Below are 24,100 nucleotides of genomic sequence, written 5' to 3' on the forward strand. Positions count from 1 at the left end.
CTTCTTGTTGGCAGTGGCCTCCTATCAAGTTCTCTGCTGCTTCTTTCCCTCTTCCCCATCTACCTAACCCCCAAAGTCTTTTTTCCCTGGAGCAGCTAGACTGATTCTTTAAATCAAGATCATGCGTGCCCTCCTGCACACCCTACAGTGGCTTCTCGTCCCTGCAGTGGCTTCTCCGAATCAAATCCCAGGTCCTTCTTTGGAACAGCCCTGTGATCTGTGCTCAGCTTTCCCTGTCCCGCATTTCCTGCTGACTTCCCAGGCAACTCCCTGTCCCTCAATCTGTTCCGGCCACACTGGCCACCTTGCTTGTTCCATGCACCCATTCAGAACTTGAAACTTTACACTTTCCTGCTCCTGAACCACCTCTCCCTCCACATACTCTGCAGCTTTCTGGCCAGTTCTTCTGGGTTTCTGCTCAAAGGCAACCACCTGAGACCCGACCGCTTTATCTAAATGAAAAACCCCCATCCTTTTACCCGGCTTTTCCTTCCTTCTCTTACTAATGGACATTCAGCTTATTATTGATTGATTGCTTGGTTTATATGTTCATTCGTTTATTTATAGTTCATCTATCCCTCCCAAGAGAATGTAAACTCCATAAAACGGGGACTTACAATATTATACATGTATCTTTCGTGCCTCACACACGTGGGCAATCAAGAGGTGTCTCCTGAGTGCTGAATGAAGGAAAGAACCAGAGTCATTCACATTGTCTTTGGTCTCCATATATAGACCAAGTCAGAGAGCAGTTTATGTTGTTCAAAATGCCAGTGATGTTTTTTCATTTGCCTGCCTTAATAAAGTGTTCAACTCAATACCCAGAGTTTATTTCAGATTTAGCTCTTGCCTAAAGATCTTAGCAGTGACCTTGCTCAGCCTCCAGTGTAGTTCAACATGTGAACATAGGTACCATATGGACACTAGGACCTGGACTTCCTGGTGATGTAATGGTTTTGTAGTGGCCCTCCGTGTCCACAGACAGAGCCACTGGACTCTTACTTGCCTTGTTAGTGATTAGCAGGCACGTATATAGCACAAGGAGAAAGAGCCAATAGGCACGTCTATTCTTAGTACAGTAGCATTGCCATAATTATCTAAGCACTCAGAGGTTACTTTAAGAAATTTTGTAAGACTAATGGAGCTTTTTCTCCACCAATGAGCTACTCATCATCTTCCTATAAATATTATATGAGAAGAAATCAGGGGTGGAAGTTAATAGAGGAAGTTGGATGCACGGTCTGTAGAACTTTGTAGAAGATTTTAAGAGCCCCATTCCATGAGATAATTTTGTTGGCACAATTGCTTTGGGCTGCTTCTAAAAAGTCAGATGTATCAATGCATAATTTACATTCAGTAAAATTCACTTTTTAAAAAAGCATACTGCTGTGCATTTTGATAAGTACATACAGATACAGTTTTGTAACCACCATAATCAAAATATAAATTTCCTTCCCTCCAAAGTGTTCCTTGGAATGTGCTCCACTGTTATTGCTCAGCCCTAACCCCTGAAAATCACTGATGTGTTTTCTATCCTTATGGTTTTGCCTTTTCTATAATGCCCTGTAAATGGAATCATGCAGTCTGTCACTGAGAGGCACTGATATGTTATTGGTAGTTTGTTCCTTATTACTGCAAAGTATTCCAGTGTGAATGTAGTTTCTCTTCTTCCTTCAATTCTGTGTTCCAGTCTACTTGGATTTTTAATTACCTTTTATGTAAGTATGTCAAACCTTCCCTGTTGCCCGGGTTCCTTTTTCCCTTCTCTGCACCAGTGCAGTGTCTTGTACCCAGCAGTTCTAAGTACACATCTGTTTGGTTGATCTCCAGGGGCAGTGATGGCAATTAGGGCACTTTTGTGCATGTGTAGCAGGCTCATGGGGCATCTGTACAAGGTGAGTGAGCCCTACCCCAGGGCCGAGGTAGAGATTCCTATTATTTCTTTCCTGGCAGTAAGGCATTACCTGCTAGGCATGGAATATAAAGATGGCTGAGCACCAAAGAATTGATACTTTCAAACTGTGGAAGACTCTTGAGAGTCCCTTGGACTGCACGGAGATCAAACCAGTCAATCCTAAAGGAAATCAACCCTGAATATTCATTGGAAGGACTGATGCTGAAGCTCCAATCCTTTGGCCACCTGATGCGAAGAACTGACTCATTGTAAAAGACTCTGATGCTGGGAAAGATTGAAGGCAAGAGGAGAAGGGGACTACAGAGGATGAGATGGTTGGATGGCATCACCAACTCAATGGACATGAGTTTGAGCAGATTCCAAGAGATTTGATGGATAGGGAAGGCTGGCTTGCTGTAGACCATGGGGTTGCGAAGAGTCAGACATGACTGAGTGACTGAACAATGGGATATAAAGCTGGATTTGAGCTGTCACAGTGGTGAAGATCCATCTTACCATGAGGGGGGAAGTCAGGCCAAATCTGTGGTTTTTATAAGATATATAGATTTAGCTTGGAAACACCAGCCGTGAAAAGTGCAGAATCTTGTCCAAAGGCTTTCTATCTCTTAAAGCTTTTACGTTGTTTTTTAAATCACTTGTAAGCTTGGCATAGTGGTTAAGAGAGAGAGATCTGGAGACAGACTCTGCTATTAACCACCTATGTGACCTTGGGAACCTTTCAATGCCCTAGTTTCTTCTTCTGCAGAATGGGGATAAAAATAGCAGTGAGGAGTGATGATAAATGGTTGATTTGTACATGGTGCTTAGAACAGCACCTGGCAGATATTAAGCTGTACAGAACCATTAGTCACTGCTGTTACTGATATTAACTAACTTTATCCCAGGTACTCCTCTGAAAATGTGCATTTTAAATGCATTTGTGACACTTTTCATGGATGTTAGCTTCTAGATACCTGTTCAAAGAACGATGATGATTCAGTTAATGGGGGCTTGGGAATAAGATAAAATAGGAGTTTGGGATTAGCAGACACACACTGCTGTATGTAAAAGCGATAAACAACAAGGACCTACTGTGTAGCACAGGGAGTTATATTCAATATCTTGTAATAACCTGAAATAGACAAGAATCTGCAGAAGAAAATATATATACATACACATACATATATATAAATTGTGAAAATTTATAATACACATGCACACACACATATATGTATATGTGTGTGTGCACATATACACATATATATGTGTATATATATATATATTCTAACACAACTCTGTGGGCTTCCCAGGTGGTGCAGTGGTAAAGAATCCGCCTGCTAATGCAGGAGACTCAGGTTTGATCCCTGGGTGGGGAAGATCCCCTGGAGTAGGAAATGGCAACCCACTCCAGTATTCTTGCCTGGAAAACTCCGTGGACAGAGGAGCCTGGCGGGCTATAGTCCGTGGAGTCTCGAAGAGTTGGATGCAACTGAGCACACACAACTAACAGCAACTAACACAAATATGTAAATTAAAAGGAAATAAAAGCAGTTAACGGTGAGCAAGAGAGTTTGTGGCATTCAGTTCAGTTCAGTTCAGTCGCTCAGTCGTGTCCGACTCTCCGCGACCCCATGAATCACAGCACGCCAGGCCTCCCTGTCCATCACCAACTCCCGGAGTTCACTCAAACTCATGTCCATCGAGTCGGTGATGCCATCCAGCCATCTCATTCTCCGTCGTCCCCTTCTCCTCCCGCCCCCAACCTTTCCCAGCATCAGAGTCTTTTCCAGTGAGTCAACTCGTCGCATGAGGTGGCCAAAGTATTGCAGTTTCAGCTTTAGCATCAGTCCCTCCAATGAACATCCAGGATTGATCTCCTCTAGAATGGACTGGTTGGATCTCCTTGCAGTATAAGGGACTCTCAAGAGTCTTCTCCAACACCACAGTTCAAAAGCATCGATTCTTCGGCGATCAGCCTTCTTCACAGTCCAACTCTCACATCCATACATGACCACGGGAAAAACCATTGCCTTGACTAGACGGACCTTGGTTGGCAAAGTAATGTCTCTGCTTTTTAATATACTATCAAGGTTGGTCATAACTTTCCTTCCAAGGAGCAAGCGTCTTTTAATTTCATGGCTGCAATCAGCATCTGCAGTGATTTTGGAGCCCAAAAAAACGAAGTCTGACACTGTTTCCACTGTTTTTCCATCTATTTCCCATGAAGTGATGGGACCAGATGCCATGATCTTTGTTTTCTGAATGTTGAGCTTCAAGCCAACCTTTTCACTCTCCTCTTTCACTTTCATCAAGAGGCTTTTGAGTTCCTCTTCACTTTCTGCCATAAGGGTAGTGTCATCTGCATATCTGAGGTTATTGATATTTCTCCCGGCAATCTTGATTCCAGCTTGTCCTTCTTCCAGCCCAGCGTTCCTCATGATGTACTCTGCATATAAGTTAAATAAGCAAGGTGACAATACACAACCTTGACGTACACCTTTTCCTATTTGGAACCAGTCTGTTGTTCCATGTCCAGTTCTAACAGTTGCTTCCTGACCTGCATACAGGTTTCTCAAGAGGCAGGTCAGGTGGTCTGGGATTCCCATCTCTTTCAGAATGTTCCACAGTTTATTGTGATCGACACAGTCAAAGGCTTTGGCATAGTCAATAAAGCAGAAATAGATGTTTTTCTGAAACTCTCTTGCTTTCTCCATGATCCAGCGGATGTTGGCAATTTGATCTCTGGTGCCTCTGCCTTTTCTAAAACCTGCTTGAACATCTGGGAGTTCACGGTTTATATACTGCTGAAGCCTGGCTTGGAGAATTTTGAGCATGACTTTACTAGCGTGTGAGATGAGTGCAATTGTGCGGTAGTTTGAGCATTCTTTGGCATTGCCTTCCTTTGGGATTGGAATGAAGACTGACCTCTTCCAGTCCTGTGGCCACTGCTGAGTTTTCCAAATCTGCTGGCATATTGAGTGCAGCACTTTCACAGCATCATCTTTCAAGACTTGAAATAGCTCAACTGGAATTCCATCACCTCCACTAGCTTTGTTCGTAGTGATGCTTTCAAAGGCCCACTTGACTTCACATTCCAAGATGTCTGGCTCTAGGTCAGTGATCACGTTATCGTGACTATCTTGGTCGTGAAGATCTTTTTTGTACAGTTCTTCTGTGTATTCCTGCCACCTCTTTTTAATATCTTCTGCTTCTGTTAGGTCCATACCATTTCTGTCCTTTATCGAGCCCATCTTTGCATGAAATGTTCCCTTGGAATCTCTAATTTTCTTGAAGAGCTCTCTTGTTTTTCCTATTCTGTTGCTTTCCTCTATTTCTTTGCATTGATCACTGAGGAAGGCTTTCTTATCTCTCCTTGCTATTCTTTGGAACTCTGCATTTAGATGCTTGTATCTTTCCTTTTCTCCTTTGCTTTTCGCCTCTCTTCTTTTCACAGCTATTTGTAAGGCCTCCTCAGACAGCCATTTCGCTCTTTTGCATTTCTTGGCATTACCTGGAGTAATGTCCAGTGGCCAATCATCCCCAGAGGTTTTTATCCTCAGTATGTTGACTTGGGTCATGTTTAGTGACCTCGGTTCTCTGGTCTCACTTGCTTATTTCTCCTACTTTTGAAACCTTGGGGTGGGGGGAGGTGTGACTTCTGAGTGTCGCTGTTCCTTCCATCAGACTGTTCCTGTGTCCTACATGTGAAGGAACACCAATCCACTAGTTTGCTCACTAACTCAGGGCTAGAAATTTGGGCACAAGATTTTCAGTCATTTCTCTCTTCCTAATTATTTTACTGCCATCTACTATGGTGATGATTTCTTCTAGCCCTACTTAGAAACTTTTTCCTGATGTTGCTTTATCAGGCCACCTCTCTGTACTTTGAAGCGGGTGTTCAGTAAGTTGCCTCTGTGTTTGGGGCCATCACTTCAAGACTACAGCAGCTGGTCCCAAGGGCCAGTGGGTAAACACACAGCTGGCAAGCAGACCCAGCCAGCCTGCCCACACCACCACCCACCTCAACACCCCTCTTCAACACAGCTCTGCTTCTCTCCTGCCCTTCAGAATTACCACAAGGGCTGGAGGAATTCACAGGCAGACCTCGCTTTATTGCATTTCACAGATACTGTGCTTTTTACAAACCAAAGGTTTGTGGCAACCCTGTGTTAAGCAAGTCTATGGGTGCCTTTTTTTCTGACAGCATTTGCTTACTTCCTGTCTCTGTCACGTTTGGTAATTCCCACAATATTTCAGGCTTTTTCGTTATTATTCTATTCGTTATAGTGATCTGTGATCAGTGGTCTTAGGTGTTACTCCCGTGACAAGTTGACGGCTCAAATGATGGTTAACATGTTTTAGCAAGAAAGCATTTTTAGTTAAAGTATGTACACTTTTTTCAACCTAATGCTATTGCACACTTTATAGACTAGAGTGTAATGTAAATATAACTTTTACATGGACTGGGAAACCAAAACCTCGTGTAGCTCACTTTATTGTAAGGTTCGTTATATTACAGTGGCCTGTGTGTTGTTCTGACCATTGTCTGCAGGCTGAATCATGACTCACAGTTGCACTACTCTGAATGCCGCTAAGTGCTGTGACTTAGAAGATAAAGACCTGTGAGATGCACTGCTGAATTCATAGCAGCCTTTCACCAAACACAACTGCTGGTGTGGGGTGGATCAGAGGCAATATTGGTGTTGTAAAGGGGCTCCTCATTCTTGAAGCTCTTGAGACCCACGTCTGTAACAGACACCCAGGAGGTGAGAGAGAGGAGGAGAGGGTGTCCCGGGGTCCACCGGGGCCCACTGCCTCCTTACCTGCCATGAGAGCTGATGGGCACATATGCCCAATGGTGAACATCAGCCCCTAGTGTCTATTTTTCTTATCAAATACGATTTGCATGCCAGTAGGTCTTTATATGGCAACCCACTCCAGTGTTCTTGCCTGGAGAATCCCAGGGACGGCGGAGCCTGGTGGGCTGCTGTCTATGGGGTCACACAGAGTCGGACACGACTGAAGTGACTTAGCAGCAGCAGCAGCAGCAGGTCTTTATATTGTTCATTTAGGGGAAAAAAAAGAGCAAGGCCTATCAGTCATCTTACTTTCATGAAAACATGCACTTGTAAAGCAAAGACTGATAGAAAGTATCTGTCCTCACCAGTTGGTGAATCTCAAAGGTCTGTGGCATCCAGGAGACTGAAGAGGGGTCATGACATGGTGGTTGCTTAGAACCCACTGCTGTACTGGGGAGACCCCACGTGCCTTCCACAGAGCCTGTGATCCCAGAAAGGGTCTTAGCTCCGTTTTTGCTGTGGCAGCTGCACATCTAGAGTTCCTCCTCTAGCTGCCGGGAAAAGGTGCTCATGTCGGGGTTTCAGGTGTGTTCAGGTTTAAGGGCACTTGGAGAGTGTCAGACCCTTTGCAGTACACTTTGGATTGTTGAAATGTTGCATCCTGTTTTGCAACTTGGCATATTGTATGTTTTGTCATTATAATTACAAACATATATATGTATGTGTAAGTGATATATGTGTATATATCCATATATACATATGTGTGTGTTTGTTTCATTCAGAAATATAAAGGTGGCTCTTACTATATATCTTACTTAAGGCCGTTGGAACAGAATTCCATAGACTAAGTGCCTTAAGCAACAAACCATTTATTTCTCACAGTTCTAGAGGCATTGAAGTCCAAGATCTAGTAGCCAGCAATTCTGTTCCAAGTGAGGGCTCCCTTCCTGGTTTGCAGACAGCCACCTTCTTCCTGTGTTCTCACATGGAGAGGAGCAGAGAGAGAAAGCAGGGTCTCCCTGTCTTTTCTGTAAGGATGCAGATACCATCATGAGGGTCCCACCTTCATAACCTAATCACCCCAAATGCCCCACCTCCAAATACCATCACATTGGAGATTAGTATTTCAACAGATTGATTTTGGCAGACACATAGCTCTATATTTGGATGCTGTGTGTGTGTACTCAGTTGTGTCCGACTGTTTATCATACTTACAAGCACATATATCTATCAAACAGTAAGCTGAGTTTTTTTTCAGTTTGTTTGCACATTTTGTGGTTGCTCTTAAGCAAGTAGTAGGAGACACTAAGGAATTTGAAAAAAATTATATACGAGAGAACTTAAAATTGAGAATTCAGCCCATTAACTTAATGTTTCCACTTGCAGTTGTGGGTGATATGTACATCTTTTGAATTGTGAGGTAGAACGCTTCCCAGGATTTTATAGGAGCCTATTTGAAGATGCACGAGGACTTGGCCTTTTAGGAACCTGTGCTGTAGTGAGATGCATGGGAAGCCCACTGGTGGCAGCGTGAAGCCCATGAAGTGGGAAGCGTGTCCCCATAGGAAGGTGTCCCCAAGGGCAGAGGGGAGGTAGCCTTTCTGGATGTCACTAGGGAGGGTTGTGTGCTTATTTTAGCTCCCTCTCCTTCATGTGTCCCCACGTCAGCTGCTATTTTGACTGTGGGCATCTTCCTGCAGCTGGTTGTTTGCTGGCTGCCAGATGCCCTCCCAGGAGAGCGAGCTGCCCTGTGTTCACTGGTTCTCGTCTGTCAATCCACATCCACTCGAGCAATGAATTGTGGCTGTGAAATGCTACAAACATACAGGATTAGAGGCCTCTTATAACAATGCTCAGTCCATTTTCAAGAAAAAAATACATACAACATTCTCTTGGTTAAGAAAAGTAAAGGGCAAAATGTTGGCACAGTCAAATTGTACCTCAAAATGCATTTAACATAGCCTCATTTCATGAAAGCGACCAACATTTACTTCGTACAAAAAAATCCAGTATTTAGGAAAATACTCACTGCTCTATGGATGTTATCCTAATGTGTAAATATACTACAAGCATAATGGTTCAGGACCACAAAATCTCTGATAAATTACTTGACACATAAAATGGACCATTGTTGGCACTCTAAAATGGTCTATGATTTATTCTTTATCCAAGCTTTCTGTACCCTGCCCCACTTCCATATTAAAATAAAGCAAGGCAGCCTGATGTCATTGAGAGTGGTCCCATGCACTTTCTAAAGGTGGTGGGGGGCGGGTGATCTCTGAAGGAAGTCCCTCCCACTCAGCATCTTTGCGGCCCCACCTCCCTCCTGTGGCCCCTCCCCTTGTTGTCATTTCTCCTCTGCCTCCAGCCTCAGCTTCTGCACATGCCACTGCGGTCACTTACTAATGGTTTTTCCATCAACTTGTGAGGTCCTGAAATTGATGCTAACAGAATGTCACCTTGGCTTGGCCACCGGTATCTGGAGGCTGATGAAATGGAGCTGTCCCCACACTGTCACAGACCCACGGAGATGTATGTCACTTATCATAGGGGCTGTCAGTGGACACCTTCTATTAATAGGAATGTGATTTTGCTGACTTGGAGATGGGTTTTTTTATTCTTTATATTTTTAAATTTTAATTTTTAAATTTTTTGGCCATGCTGGGTCTTCGTTGGTGAACACGGGCTTGTCTGGTTGCAGCATGGCTTGTGGGATCTTAGTTCCCTGACCAGAAATTGAACCCATGTCCTCTGCATTGGAAGGAGAGTTCATAACCACTGAACTTCCAGAAAAGTCTTAAGATACTTATTTTTTATAAATGTTCAAATAATTAAAATGATTATTATTTTAAAATTATTATTACCATTACTACTATTGCTGTAGCTAATCTAACCCATGATGGTTGAGAATAACCTATAAAGGTGGTGGTGGTTTCCTCACTACGTCGTATCCTACTCTTTTTGACCCCACAGACTGTAGCCCGCCAGGCTCCTCTGTCCATGGGATTTCCCAGGGAAGCATACTGGAGTGGGTTGCCGTTTCCTCCTTCAGGGGATCTTCCCAACCCAGAGATCGATCCTGTGTCTCCTGCATTGGCAGGCAGATTCTTTACCACTGAGCCACCAGGGAAGCCCCCTGAACTACAGTAGTTATTTGTAATCAGGTCTTTAGCATGAATTGAGCAAGAAAGGTCCCTAAGGAAGGAGGGCGGCAGCCATGGGAGCCTCACAGGAGGTGGGGACCTCTGAACTGAATTCAGGAAAGTGTCTTGAGGTTTGTTTGGTTGCTGGGGTGGAGGTGGGGGAGGAAGTACCCAGTGCTCTGGGAAAATGTCAAGACCCTTCTTTCCCTGTTCTCAGCATCCAGGGAGAGAAAGACAGAGTAAGTAGCCAGAGTGAAAGTTGAGTCTGGGGAAGCCTCATCCCTCGGGTCTGTAAGAGGGATTCTTGGATGCCCAGTGAGGGGGCAAGGTTCTGCTAAATGCTCTGGACCCAGAGGCATCTGACTCTGTGCTCCTTAGGTAGGTACCACTGGCCCTCCATGTCCACGGGTTCTGTATCCTTGGATTCAACCAACTGCAGATCAAAGATATTGGCGAAAATCCAGAAAGTTCTAAAAAGCAAAATGAATTTGGTGCATACTGGCAACTATTTACAAAGCATTTACATTTTATTAGGTATTATAAGTCTTCTAGAAATGATTTAAAGTATATGAGAGCATATGCATAGATTATATGCAAATGCTATACCAAACTTCTGTTTTCTAAATTTAAAATTTTTAATTGCAATATAGTTGATTTACAATGTTGTGCTAATTTCTGCTGTATAGCAGAGTGATTCAGATATACATATATATGTACACATTCTTTTTTAGATATTCTTTTCCATTATGGCCTATCATAGAATATTGCATATGGCTCTTTGTGTTGTACAGAAGGACCTTGTTGTTTATCCATTCTGTGAATAATAGCTTATATCTGCTAACCCCAACTTCCCACTCCATCCCTTCCCCAACCTCCCTCTTGGCAACTACCACTTTGTTCCCTATATCTATGAGTCTGTTTCTATTTCCTAGATAAGTTCTTTGGGTCATACTTTAGATTGCACATAGACGTGATATGTGGTGTTTCTCTTTGTCTGATTTACTTCACTTAGTATGATAAACTGTAGGTTCATCCATGTTACTGCAAATGGCATTATTTCATTCTTTCTTATGGTTGAATAGTATTCTATTGTATGTATGTACCACATCTATTACCACACTGCATTCTATAAGGCATTTGAACATCCATGGATTTTGTTATCCAAGGGGATCAGAACCAATCCCCTTCAAATACCAAAGGGCGACTGTAACATGTGACCACAGCTCACCGAAACATCTCTTCCTTATGGGCACCTCCACTGTACCTCTTGTTAAACCCAAGTCTTTTGAAGCCTTCAGATATGTCTGCCTTTCTCTGCCGTAGTCTCTCCTCCAGATGCAACTGGTCTAGAATTACTGACAAAGTCTTGTCAGAGTTTGTGCGTAGAGATAATCATCCTCAAGTTCAGTGACAGTTTATTTTCCACCAGAAAGAAATGCTTTAGAAGGATGGAAAGAGCGCTGGAGAGACTGGACATGCCCCCTGGGTCTGACCTTGAGTTTGGGTGCCTCTTCCTGCTGCACTGAAACCATATTGATTTTCCCAGTGTCCCCTTCTCCTTTGAAATTCTTTCCACTTTTATACAGGCTTGACTAGTTTAATTAAACTTCAACCTATCACTTAGTCTGGATCCTGGCCTGACTGTGGGTTTGCTCTTTTTTTTCCCCCCAAGTTATCATGAGTGCATTGAAACCGATATATTGTTTTGTTTTCCTCCTGTTGCTGTATTCTGAAGTTTTATGTCTCATGACTGAGGTTTTCCCTTTGTCTTTGGACAAACCAGATTGTGAGATTGAAAGCATCTCAGGTACAGGCCCTTCAGTCTCCTTCTTGGTCCTTGGGCTCACGATCTCCACTGGAGGTTTACTTCTTTCTTGCCCCTGGTGTGGCGCCCCAAGGGGGTCCCTCTGTCCATGCACATTTGAGAACCCTGGCTATAGAGGGTCCCAGGGGGTGTGGACCAAGGAAGAGGGATGAGGTTGTCCTCTCCTGCCCTTGCTTCTTTGGTTTTCTTGGCCTTGTTTTCTTTTTGAAATGTTTTAATTTTCCTTTCTTTGTAGCCAGTGTGTAAACAGGGTCTCCTTCCTAAAGCAGATCTTTCCTCCCCAGTGTAGTCCATGGAGGAGGAGGCTCAGGAGATGAGAGGCTTTTGTTGGTTTAGCCCAGTTCCCAAGGCTCCGGGGCTTTTTAGTAATAAACAGATTTGTGGGGGAGGAAGGAAAAAAACTTTTTTTTGGGGGGAGCACGACAAACAGCCTCCTTAACCCAGGGGTTGGTCTGTGTTTACCACAACTGTCTTTGTGGCCTCAGATCACGAGTTCACGGCTGTCTGAAACTCCCCCAGCAGCGGTGACAATGTTTCTTGCTTTGTGGGAACTTTGCATGGTGGAGGCCCCTCTGCCCCCTCGTCCCCACAAGGCTCATTTCCTTGTAAGTTGCCTCTGCCTGGGATTCTGCAGATAAAGCCCATTCTCCCTACATGAGAGGGAGGCTCTGACACCAAGCCTCCCACATGCTTCCAGAGACTGGATCCCGACACCAGCTGTGTCCTTTAGGATGCTGGCGTGTCATTGCCTGCTGTCCAGTTCAGGGCCGCCTGTGCTTGAGTGAACCGTTTTCCAAGATGATGCTTTCAAAAAGTGACACAAGGGTGGCGTCCCTGGTGGCCCAGTGATAGAGTCCACAGGCCAAGGCAGGAGACACAGGATTGATCCCTGATCTGGGAGGATTCCACATGCCTCGAAGCAGCTAAGCCCATGCACCATAACTGCTGAGCCTGTTCTCTGGAGCCTGGGAGCCCACGTGTGGCAACTGCCGGAGCCCATGGACCCCGGATTCTGTACTCCACAGTGAGAGAAGCAACCATGATAAGAAGCCCACACACAACTGGAGAGTAGCTCCTGCTTGCCGCAACTAGAGAAAAGCCCACACAGCAACAAAGACCCAGCACAGCCATTTTTTTTTTTTTTTTTAAAAAAGATGACTCAAGCAAGCTCTGCCTGGACATGAGAATAGAGGAAGAGGCACCTATTTCACCCTGAAAATCAAAGACTTCCCAAAGCCCCTCTGTCTTAGCCACTAACCAACGAGCCATTAGCCAGCTAACAGATCTAGGGCTTTCCTCTCCAGTCCAGGATCTCAGGACTGGAGCCCTGCTTGTTTCTGGTGCCCTTCTCGCAAGCTGAGTCATCAGAATGCCACATGCGCAGCCAGCCTTTTGAGGGTGAGAAGGGAGTGTATTTCCAGGCAAGTCATTCTGTACACAAATTACTAGCAACAAGGAAAACCACACAGGAAAGTGTAGCTTCCCTCGTTCCTACTGTGGTGTTTTTCCAGTGCGGGTGGGGTTTTCCCTCTTTCCCCAGCCTTTGAAGGAAAATGAATGTTGAAGAACTTCTCTGCGTGCAGTCAATGGCGCAGACCAAGTTCTAGCCAGTCCCTCAGTCCAGATGCCTGAGATGGGTTACCCTGGTCTCAGCTTCTTCACCAGACTCTCTCTTTCTCTAAGGACCCGGGCCTTAGTCAGTTCCCTCTGGTTGTACATGTTTGACTTTTTCATAAGTTCCAACCCATCCTCCTCTGTCTTCCTTTGTTACAAGGCTTCTGTCCCAGAGCCCCTTATTTGGGTCTGTTGTAAATGTGTGTTGTAGAGAGGACTTGTGTTTATTCAAGATAGCTCTGCTTTTCTTTTTTTTTCTTCTAGAAAGGAAAGTTGCTGTAATTAGAAACGCCAGCAACCTGGGGCGAAGGTAGACTCAGGTCCTTAGGCCAACTCTGAAGATTCTGCTCAGCCATGACAGTTTTTAAAGGGCAAAAAGGGGAAAGAATCTCAGTGAATCATCCAAAAGGAGGGTGGGCTCTGTGTCCTTCTCCGCTGTGCCATTGTGTGCACACTGGCTGTTTGTTACTACACCACCCATGTGATCTGCCTGCAGCGTTGCTAAGGGAGCTGTTGGAGGTAAAGAGCCAATCATTTCTTAGCTACTTAATTCTTCATCCTTATGCTTTAGTCTAGGAAAAAGAATCAACAGGTTAGACAAGGCAGGCATGGGTAACTCAGTGGTAAAGAGCCAGTGCAAGTGTTGTGGGTTTGATCGCTGGTCCAGATAGATCTCCTGGAGAAGGGTATGGCAACCTACTCCAGTATTCTTGCCTGGAGAATCCCATGGACAGAGGAGCCTGGCAGGCTACAATCTATGAGGTTGCAAACAGTCGGACATGATTGAGCACACACATGAGGTGTCTGTTCAGGAGAGCATAAGTCAGGAGTTAGGTTAGCTTGCCTGGTGATCTCATTCCTATAATTAGATTATTTTAAGGTGAGAGGGGAGCAGAAATGGGCCAACAGGAAAGGGGCAAAAGAGCCGCTTTCACAACCTGCCTCAGACCAGAATTCTTGGACCATGCTCTCCGGCAGGTGGCCTGAGGGCCCTGCGCTCTGCTCAGGTTCTTGTCTGTGGGAGTGGTGTCCATGCCTTTTGGATCCAGGGCAGCAGATTAGGTGAACACTCATAGAGACAGATGTCCTAAATAAAGTGGCACTGGCAAGCACGCTTCATCTTGCCATCTTGTGGTTCCAGGTGAATCTGTACAGGTAGGAAATAAGCTATGGGCTTCTCAGCTGATGTTGACAGAGCAGTGGGCATTCTTCTTCCGGGGGCTGCACTGCCCATCTAACCTGTCCGCGGGACCTGCTGCTGCTGCTGCTGCTAAGTCACTTCAGTCCAACTCTGTGCGACCCCATAGACGGCAGCCCACCAGGCTCCCCCATCCCTGGGATTCTCCAGGCAAGAACACTGGAGTGGGTTGCCATTTCCTTCTCCAATGCATGAAAGTGAAAAGTGAAAGTGAAGGCACTCTGTCGTGTCTAACTCTTAGTGACCCCAAGGACTGCAGCCTACCAGGCTCCTCCATCCATGGGATTTTCCAGGCAAGAGTACTGGAGTGGGTTGCCATTACCTTCTCCGGTCCGCGGGACCTAGTTTTTCCTTATGGTGCTTGGCGTTCATGAAGATGTTGAGAAGCTCCATCCTGGGCCAGGCTACCGGGATGGCAGCCACCCACACCAAAAGGCACCACAGCCGTGTTGTCTTCCAGGCTGTGCTTGTCCCTGAGAGAAGAGTTGAGGTCAAAGGAGCGAGGAATGTGAGAATGCGGGAGGAGACAGCTCGGCTTTCAGACCAGATGTCAGATTTCATCATGAGAGAAAAATCAGAGCTTTGCAGGTAGAAACGGTTTTATTCACCGAGTTTAAGGTGGAGGAGGAAGATGTATTTTTGTCTTGTTTTTACTTTTCTTTTTTAAAAAGTTTTATTTATTTTATTGAAGAATAGTTGATTTGCAATGTTGTAGTAATTTCAGGTATACAGCCAAGTTATTTATATATATGTGCATATATGTGTATGTGTGTGTGTGTGTATATCTCTCTATATATATACACATATGCATGTATATGTATTCTTTCTCAAATTCTTTTACCTTATAGGTTATTACCAAATACTGAGAATAGTTCTCTGTGCCATACAACAGTTAGGTCTTCTTGATTATCTATTTTATGTATAGTGGTGTGTATATGTTAATCCCAAGCTCCTGATTTATCCCTCCCCCCAACCTTTCCCCTTTGATAACCATAAGTTTGTTTTCTACGTCTATGGGTCTATTGTAAATAAGTTCACGTGCATCATTTTTTAGGTTCTACATGTAAGTGTTATCATGTATTTGTTTTCCACTTTGTAACGTAGTTCACTTAGTATAATAATCTCTAGGTCCATCCATGTTTTAGGTACTGTGGGTTAGGAAGCAGGGGTGGTAGGAGCATAGAGAAAGGTTAAGTTGTGAACTCTCCCCCCAAAAAAGAGTAGAAATTTATGCATGTGAGATACAGAGACCAGTGCTAAGTTATAGAAAAGATCGTGGAAGTATTGATACAACGCAAAAGACTTCAGCCTCGAAGGAAGCGGGTCTCAGAGGAAAACACTTAGGTAGACGGGAGAATGCACGTTATTCTAAGTACAGTGTGAAGAAGGCAAGGTGACAGGACAAGGAGGGAAACAAACTAGCCAGACAGACAAGGCTGTGCGGGAAGTAAAGAGGAATAGGGAAGATGAACTCTTGGAAACTGCAAACAGTTTGGCCCTTAAAGGGCTTCAGAGCAGGAACAGCATGTTTGAAAAGATTAGTTGCTAAGTCACTTCAATCGTGTCCGACTCTGTGTGACCCCATAGACGGAAGCCCACCAGGCTCCCCCGTCCCTGGGATTCTCCAGGCAGGAACACTAGAGTGGGTTGCCATTTCCTTCTCCAATGTGTGAAAGTGGAAAGTGAAAAGTGAAAGTGAAGTCGCTCAGTCGTGTCCGACCCTTAGTGACCCCACGGACTGCAGCCTACCAGGCTCCTCCGTCTATGGGATTTTCTAGGCAGCAGTACTGGAGTGGCTTGCCATTGCCTTCTCCGTGGGTAGTATTAATGACTTTTAAAAAGAAAAGAATGAAAAAACATGAAGGTTTGGGTGCTACATAGAAGGTTAGTGAGGAACCCAGTGATAAAGAGATGGACAGAAAGAAATGGAAAGAGAAAAGGATCCTACTTCAGAGAAACAGGAGTTTCTGAAGAGCGAGGACAGAGACAAAGGTAAGTAGTTTCATGGTTAAAAGAAGAAATTTGTTGGAGTTTGGACTCTAATCTGGCCTTGGCATTTAAAGCCAGCTGAATTATGTTGGGCCAGCTATTTCGCGTCTCTCTGCCTAGATTCCTTGTCTGTAAAATGGGGATAAGAATAGTACTATGCAAGGTAATTGTGAAGGACTTTTTAAAGTGCTTTACATGTATTAGGGCTTCCCTGATAGCTCGGTTGGTAAAGAATCTGCCTGCAATGCAGGAGACCCTGGTTTGATCCCTGGGTTGGGAAGATCCCCTGGGGAAGGGAAAGTCTACCCACTCCAGTATTCTGGCCTGGAGAATTCCATGGACTGTATAGCCCATGGGGTCACAAAGAGTTGGATACTACTGAGCAACTTTACTCACTTTACCACCCATGTTGCCACCACGTGTCATTATTTCATTCTTTTTATAGCTGGGTAGTATTCCACTGTATATATACCACATCTTTTTTATACATTCATCTGTCAGTGGACGCTTAGGTTGTTTCTATGTCCTGACTATCATGAATAGTGCTGCTATGAACATCAGAATTCATATATCTTTTCAAATTAGAGTTTTCTCCAGATATATGCCCAGGAGTGGAATCACTGGATTGTATGGTAGCTCTCTGAAGAATGTATTTTTAATTTTTAATTGAGTATTTTTAATAAGAGCTTTAAAAAGATACTCTAACCACTGCCTATAATTTGTAATCGCCACTGTAGATGAATAATTGAAAGGAGAAAAGCTCTTTATTATTATTATTATTTTTTTAGAAAAGCTCTTTAGAAGCAGAAAATGAATCACAGCCGTGTACTTTGCCTTGCTTATACATGTGGTTCTTATGTTGTTGGCTGTTTTCTTTCTTAGATTTCAGAGTAGAAACTTTTCTTGCTCCTTTTGCAGGAAGAATTCGAGTAGATGAGCTGGAAGACTGGGAGAGCTGAGACAGGAAGATTTTGAAGTCATTCTCCATCTGAAGCTATGATTTAAACATCAGCGTTACGGTCAGTATTTAGAGAGAAATAGAACCATTCTGACGTTATGTACACATCATTGGTTTTGCCTGAAATTCTCAGAATACAGTAAAGGACATTGTGAAGGGTGAGTTTGTTTCAATCACATTCAACAAACCAGAGCTCTGAGAAAAGTAAAGGTATCTCAGTGATAAGTTATGGGACCATGAACGTTCAGGGGGAGAACCATTCTGACAAACTGGGAAAGTCTGTTTCCCCAGTAGCCATGTGTTCCAGTGTGTAAAAGAAAAGCCAAGGTTAATATATTGGAGTTTCCTTTTTGAACTGGGCTGTGGACGTGACAAAGCTTTTATGGACTACTCTGAGTTAGACTTTTAGTGTGTGTGTATTCTTTTTTTTTTTTAAGTCTTTATTGAATTTGTTGCAACATTGCTTCCATTTAATGTTTTGTTTCTTTGGCCTTGAGGCATGTGGATCTTAGCTCCCCGACCAGGGTTTGAACCTGCACCCCCTACGTTGGAAGGCAAAGTCCCAACCACTGGACCACCGGGGAAGTCCCTGAGTTAAGACTCTTTAGAGGAAGGCAGGGCCAGGCATTGCAAGGGCAACAGAAGCATCTTTCTGGGGACTGTGCTGTCTGCCCTGTTGCTCTGGGGCAGGATTTCTCAAAATGTGTTCCACGGAACACACTTCTCTAGGCTATTAATGCACTGAGGATAGGAGCGTGAAGATGGGTCTGTGCTACAGTGAGTTTGACAAACATTCAATAACCTTCCTTCCTAAAGAGTTTCAGAAATGGATGAGCCTTGTGACTCTCCATGGGTGTGTGGTTGGCAAGGCTGACTGTAGTCCCGTGGAGCTCTTCTTATATGGCATCCTAAGTTCAATGTTTATGTGTTCCTTAAGTATGTATTAACACCTGCCACGCCCATGTTAGATGCTAAAAATATAGCAGTAAATGAGATCAGCAGGACTTGTGTATAAATAGCAAGATAAGAAGCAAATAAGAGCAATTATTTTTTTCCTTTTTTTAAAAAAAATATTTTTAATTGGAGTATAGTTGCTTTACAATGTTGTGTTCATTTCTGCTGTGCAGCAAAGCAAATCAGTTATATGTATACATTTATTCCCTCTTTTTGGGATTTCCTTCCCATTTAGGTCATCATAGAACATTGAGTAGAGCTCACTGTGCTGTACAGTAGGGTCTCCTTAGTTACCTATTTTATATATAGTATAAATGTAATAGTGTATATATGTCAGTCCCAGTCTCCCGATTCATTCCACCACTCCTTCCCCTCTTGGTGTCTGTACATTTGTTCCCTACATCTGTGTCTCTATTTCTGCTTTGCAAATGGGTTCATCTGTACCATTTTTTAGATTCCACACATACGTGTTAATATAGCAGATGTTTAAGAGAATGGTCTCAGGAGTGAGGGGCCTGGGTTTGAATCCTAAGTACGCCACTTACAAACCGCATGAACTTGAACAGGACACTTAACCTCTCTTTCAGTGTTGACATCTATAAAATGGTGATAATAACATCTACCTAGTGAGGTTGTTGTGAGGATTAAAACAATGAATCCGTGCTGGCAAATACTAAACCTTATGCAAGTGTGATCACAATGAAGGATAATGGCTGAGTGTGTTGAAAGTTGTGTGACACGTGTCTGGGGAGGGAGGAGGCGGTGGTGGAGCAGGGACTTGAAATAGGGTGGTCCAGCTCTGCTTTGAAGCAGAGACCTATAAAGAGGAGCAGCATTGAGCTGTGGCGATGGTACAGGGAGTGAACACAGAGGAAACAGTTGCACAGGGGCCTGTCTCATGCACAAGGAGAAGGGGATGAGGCAGAGGATGAGAAGGTTAGATCGCATTACGGATTCAATGGACATGAATTTGGGCAAACCCCAGGAGACAGTGGAGGACAGAGGAACCTGCCTGGCATGCTGCAGTCTGTGGGATTGCAAAGTCGGACACGACTTAGCAAACGAACAACAACGACGACAGCGGTCTCATGCAGAGAAATTTGGACATGTGTTGTGCATACTAATTTGGTTCACAAATTCTAACACCTCTTTAAGATTAAATAAAGCAAACAACAGCAAACTAGAGTCGAAGCAGACTTCTTCAACCTAAAAAAAGCACCTGTGAGAACCCCACAGCTAACTTCATACTTAATTGTAAAGGACTGAAAGCTTTCCACCCGAGATCTAGATCAGCTTCAGAAAGGTTGTGGGATACAAGAGCATTGTGTCTAATGGAACAATGTACATGCCTTAGTTTTAAAATTGTTTTATTGCTAAAAAATACCATCATCAGAGCCTTTAGCAAGTCATCATCATTTTGCAATAGTAACATTAAAGGTCACAGATCACAATAACAAATATAATATGAAAAAGTTTGAGATGCTGCAAGAATTACCAAAATGTGGCACAGAGACATTGTGAGCAAATGCAATTGGAAAAATGGTTCTGATAGACTTGTTCACAAAGGGTTGCCACAAACCTTCACTTAGCATTAAAAAAAACCTGCAGTATCTGCAAAGTACAGTAAAGCACAATAGAACAAGATGTGCCTGAACTTAGGAATAAATGTAAAGAAATATAAAACATGCTCATAAAGCTACAAAATAATGAACAAAATTTAAAGTCCCAAATAAATGGAAAAAATTCCCATGTCCACAGATCAGAAGACTTACTATTATTAAAACAACAATACTCCTTAAATTGATCTATAGATTCAATGCAGTCTCTATCAAAATCTCAGATGAATTCTTGCAGAAATCAACAAACTGACACTAAAATTCATAGAGAAATTTAAGAGACCCAGAATAGCTAAAACAATCTTGAAAAAAAAGCAGAATTAGAAGACTCACCCTTCATGATTTCAAGACTTAATACAAAGCTACAGTACTCAAGACAGTGGTTCTGGCATAAGGATAGACATATTAATTTTTGGAATAGAACTGATAGACTAGAAATAAACTCCTACATTTATGGTAATTGATTTTTGACAGTCATGCCAAGACAATTCATTGAAAGATAGTGTCTTCACAAATAGTCTAGGACAACTGAAGATCAACACACAGAAGAATGAAGTTGGACCCTACCTTACACTGTGTATAAAAATTGTCTCAAAATGAATCAAATTTTTAAATGTGAGAGCTAAAACTGCATCCTTCTTAGAAAACAACATGAGTGTTAATCTTCATGACCTTGGGCTAGGCAATTAAGTTTTTAAGACACAACACCAAAAGCGTAAGTGACAAAAGAAAACTAGGTAAGTTGGATTTCAACCAAATTAAAAACTTTGGGGATTAAAAGATACTCTCAAGAGAGTGTAAAAACCTACAGAATGAGAGAAAATACTTGCAAATCATGTAACCTAATAACATACTTGTATCTAGAATATATAAGAACTCTTATAATTCAAGAATAGAAAAGATAACCTACTTCAAAAATGGGCAACTCTCTGAAACAGGCAAAGACATATAAATGGCCAATAAGCACATGAGAAAACTTTCAATATCACCAGCCATCACAGAAATATAAATCGAAACCAGAAGGAGATACTGCTTCCTGCTGCTGCTACTGCTGCTAAGTCACTTCAGTCGTGTCCAACTCTGTGTGACCCCATAGACGGAAGCCCACCAGGCTCCCCCGTCCCTGGGATTCTCCAGGCAAGAACACTGGAGTGGGTTGCCATTTCCTTCTCCAATGTGTGAAAGTGAAAAGTGAAAGTGAAGTCACTCAGTCGTGTCCGACCCTTAGCGACCCCACGGACTTCAGCCTACCAGGCTCCTCCATCCATGGGATTTTCTAGGCAAGAGTACTGGAGTGGCTTGCCATTGCCTTCTCCGTACTGCTTCCTACCCTCTATGAAAGATGGAAAGTAACAAGTGTTGGTGAGGACATGGAGAAATTAGAACTCTCATACATGGCTCGTAGGAATGCAGAATCTTTCCCAAGCAGCTGCTTTGGAAAGCAGTTTGGCAGTTCCTAACATAGTTAAACATAGATTTTACCTTATGACCCAGCATATCCACTCCTAGGTGTATGCCCAATAGAAATGAAAGCATATTTCTATATAAAAACATAGCAGTATTATTTTTTAAATTTTATTGAAGTATAGTTGATTTACAATGTTTGGTTAATTTCTTCTAAAAGCAAAAAGATTCAGTTATACATATAATATTCTTTTCCATTATGGTTTATCACAAGATATTAAATATAGTTCCCTGTCCTATCCAGTAGGATCCTGTTGTTTGTCCATTCTATATATAATAGCTTGCATCTTATTATACACAACTGCCAAAGAATGAAAACAATCCAAATGTCCATTAACTGATGAACAAACAAAATGTTTTATATTCATATGATAGGATGCTATTTGACTATAAAGAGGAATGGAGTACTGATACAACCTATGACAAAGATGAATATTGGAAATATACTCACTGAAAGAAACCAGACACAAATGACTGTGTATTATATGATTCCATTTATATGAAGTTTCCAGAACAGGCAAATCTATAGACATAAAGTAGATTAATGGCTGCCCAAGACTGGATTGTTGTAGGGGAAATTGAGAGTGACTGCTGATGGGTATGTGGTTTCCTTTGGGGGTGATGAAAATGTCGAAAACTGATTTGATAATGGTCGTACAGTTCCACGAATATACTAAAAACCATTGACTAGTACACTTTAAACTGGTGAATTGTATGGTGTGATTTATATATCAATAAAGCTGTTGTATGTAAGGAAAAAGAATGTTTCTTCCAGGTACAGCTGTCAACACTGGTGATAGTTGAGATTTGGGGAGTGAGGACTAGGAGGGCAGAAAGCGTGACTCCCAAATCCTGGCAACTTCTGAGGAGAGGGAAGACTGGGGGAAGGAGGGTTTTCTTTGTTTTTCTTTTTGCGTTTGTTTGTTTGTTCATGAGGAAGGCCAGCTTTGAGACTTGAGATTTCTGTTGGGGACATATAGGACATATAAATTTGAGGTGCCTGTTGAATATCCAAAAGAGGTATTAAGTAGATAGTTGAATATGATACCAGAATTCTGAGGAGCAACTCTGACTATAGGTGGGATTTAGGTAACAAGTCGCCGAAGAATTGATGCTTTTGAACTGTGGTGTTGGAGAAGACTCTTGAGGGTCCCTCAGACTGCAAGGAGATCCAACCAGTCCATTCTAAAGATCAGTCCTGTGTGTTCACTGAAAGGACTGATGCTAAAGCTGAAGCTCCAATACTTTGGCCACCTCATGCAAAGAGTTGACTCATTGGAAAAGACTCTGATGCTGGAAGGGATTGGGGGCAGGAGGAGAAGGGGACGACAGAGAATGAGTTGGCTGGATGGCATCACCGACTCGATAGACATGAGTTTGAGTGAACTCTGGGAGTTGGTGATAGACAGGGACGCCTGGCGTGCTATGATTCATGGGGTCGCAAAGAGTCGGACATGGCTGAGCGACTAAACTAAACTGAAGTTCATCTGAAAGGATGACAACTCAGAGAAAGTGTTTGTTAATGAGGCTCAGGGTGGGATGGGGTAGAGGAGAGGCAGCCAGCCAGGGAGGCAGGAAGTGGGAGAGGGCGGGGTCCTCAAGCCCAGGTGACCAGGATGATGGTAGTTCAGAGGTGGGGACCCCAGACCAGAGTAGATTGAGAAAGGGTATGCAGAAAAGCAGTGGAAGCAGTGAGGGAGCTGTTTCTAGAGATTCTGATGAGCCACACTCTGAGGGAAATTGCTCCTGGATCATTTCCTGCTTGGCTGAAACACCAAGTGCTGGTAGGGTTAAAGGTCATCTCTTCCATGGGGCCAACACTTAGGGGTGTAATTCCTGTATCTGGGACACTGCCCATTGTAGGTGGAGGTGAGGCAGGAGGATGGTGCTGGGCTGGAGTCCAGAGAAGGGTCCCTCAGACTTTGTACTCTGTCCTCTGATGATTTTGATTTTCTTTTATTATTTTGATTGGGAGAAAGCTGAGAGAAGGATTTTATTGACATGATTTTTTTGAAGTTTAGGTTGAATGGTTTAAAAGATCTTTTATTTGAGCTGGAGAAGGTGTGGAGAAAAGGGAACTCCCCATCACTGTTGGTGGGAATGTAAATCAGTACAGTCACTTTGGAAAGCAGTGTGAAAGTTCCTTAAAAAACTGAAAATAGAGCAACTGAGCAACAACAAGAGCTACTGTATGATTGAACACTCCAATTTCTGGGCATATATCTGGAAAAGACAAAAACTCTCCTGGGAAAAGATACAAGCATCCTATTGTTCATAGCAGCACTATTTACAATTTGCCAAGACATGAAAACAACCTAAATGTTCGCCGACAGAGGAATGGATAAAGAAGATGTGGTACATATATACAACAGAATATTATTCTGCCATAAAAAAGAATGAAATATTGCTATTTGCAGCAACATGGATGGCCCTAGAGAATATCATATGAAGTGAAGTAAGTCAAAGACAAATATCATATGATATCACTTATATGTGGAATCTAAAAAAATGATACAAAGAAACTTATTTGCAAAGAGAAATAGACTCACAGACAAAACAAACTTATGGTTACCAAAGGGGAAAAGGGGTTGGGATAAATTGCAAATTAGAGATTAACAGGTACAAACTACTGTATATAAAATAGAT

At 43.1% G+C, this 24,100-nt stretch overlaps 1 protein-coding gene across 4 annotated transcripts in view; it reads left to right on the forward strand.

Moving 5' to 3' along the window:
- Window positions 1-24,100, forward strand: part of SVIL (supervillin) — a 278,811-nt gene that overhangs the window by 58,507 nt on the left and 196,204 nt on the right. For all 4 annotated transcript variants that reach the window (XM_055429928.2, XM_055429919.2, XM_055429937.2 and 1 more), the window contains exon 3: window positions 17,381-17,481. The gene's annotated coding sequence lies outside the window, so the exon portion shown is untranslated. The remainder of the gene's footprint in view (window positions 1-17,380; window positions 17,482-24,100) is intronic.

The sequence above is a fragment of the Moschus berezovskii genome, chromosome 15 (genome assembly GCF_049115385.1).
Source record: "Moschus berezovskii isolate FMDL1 chromosome 15, NW_MosBer_1.0, whole genome shotgun sequence".
Taxonomy (NCBI): domain Eukaryota; kingdom Metazoa; phylum Chordata; class Mammalia; order Artiodactyla; family Moschidae; genus Moschus; species Moschus berezovskii.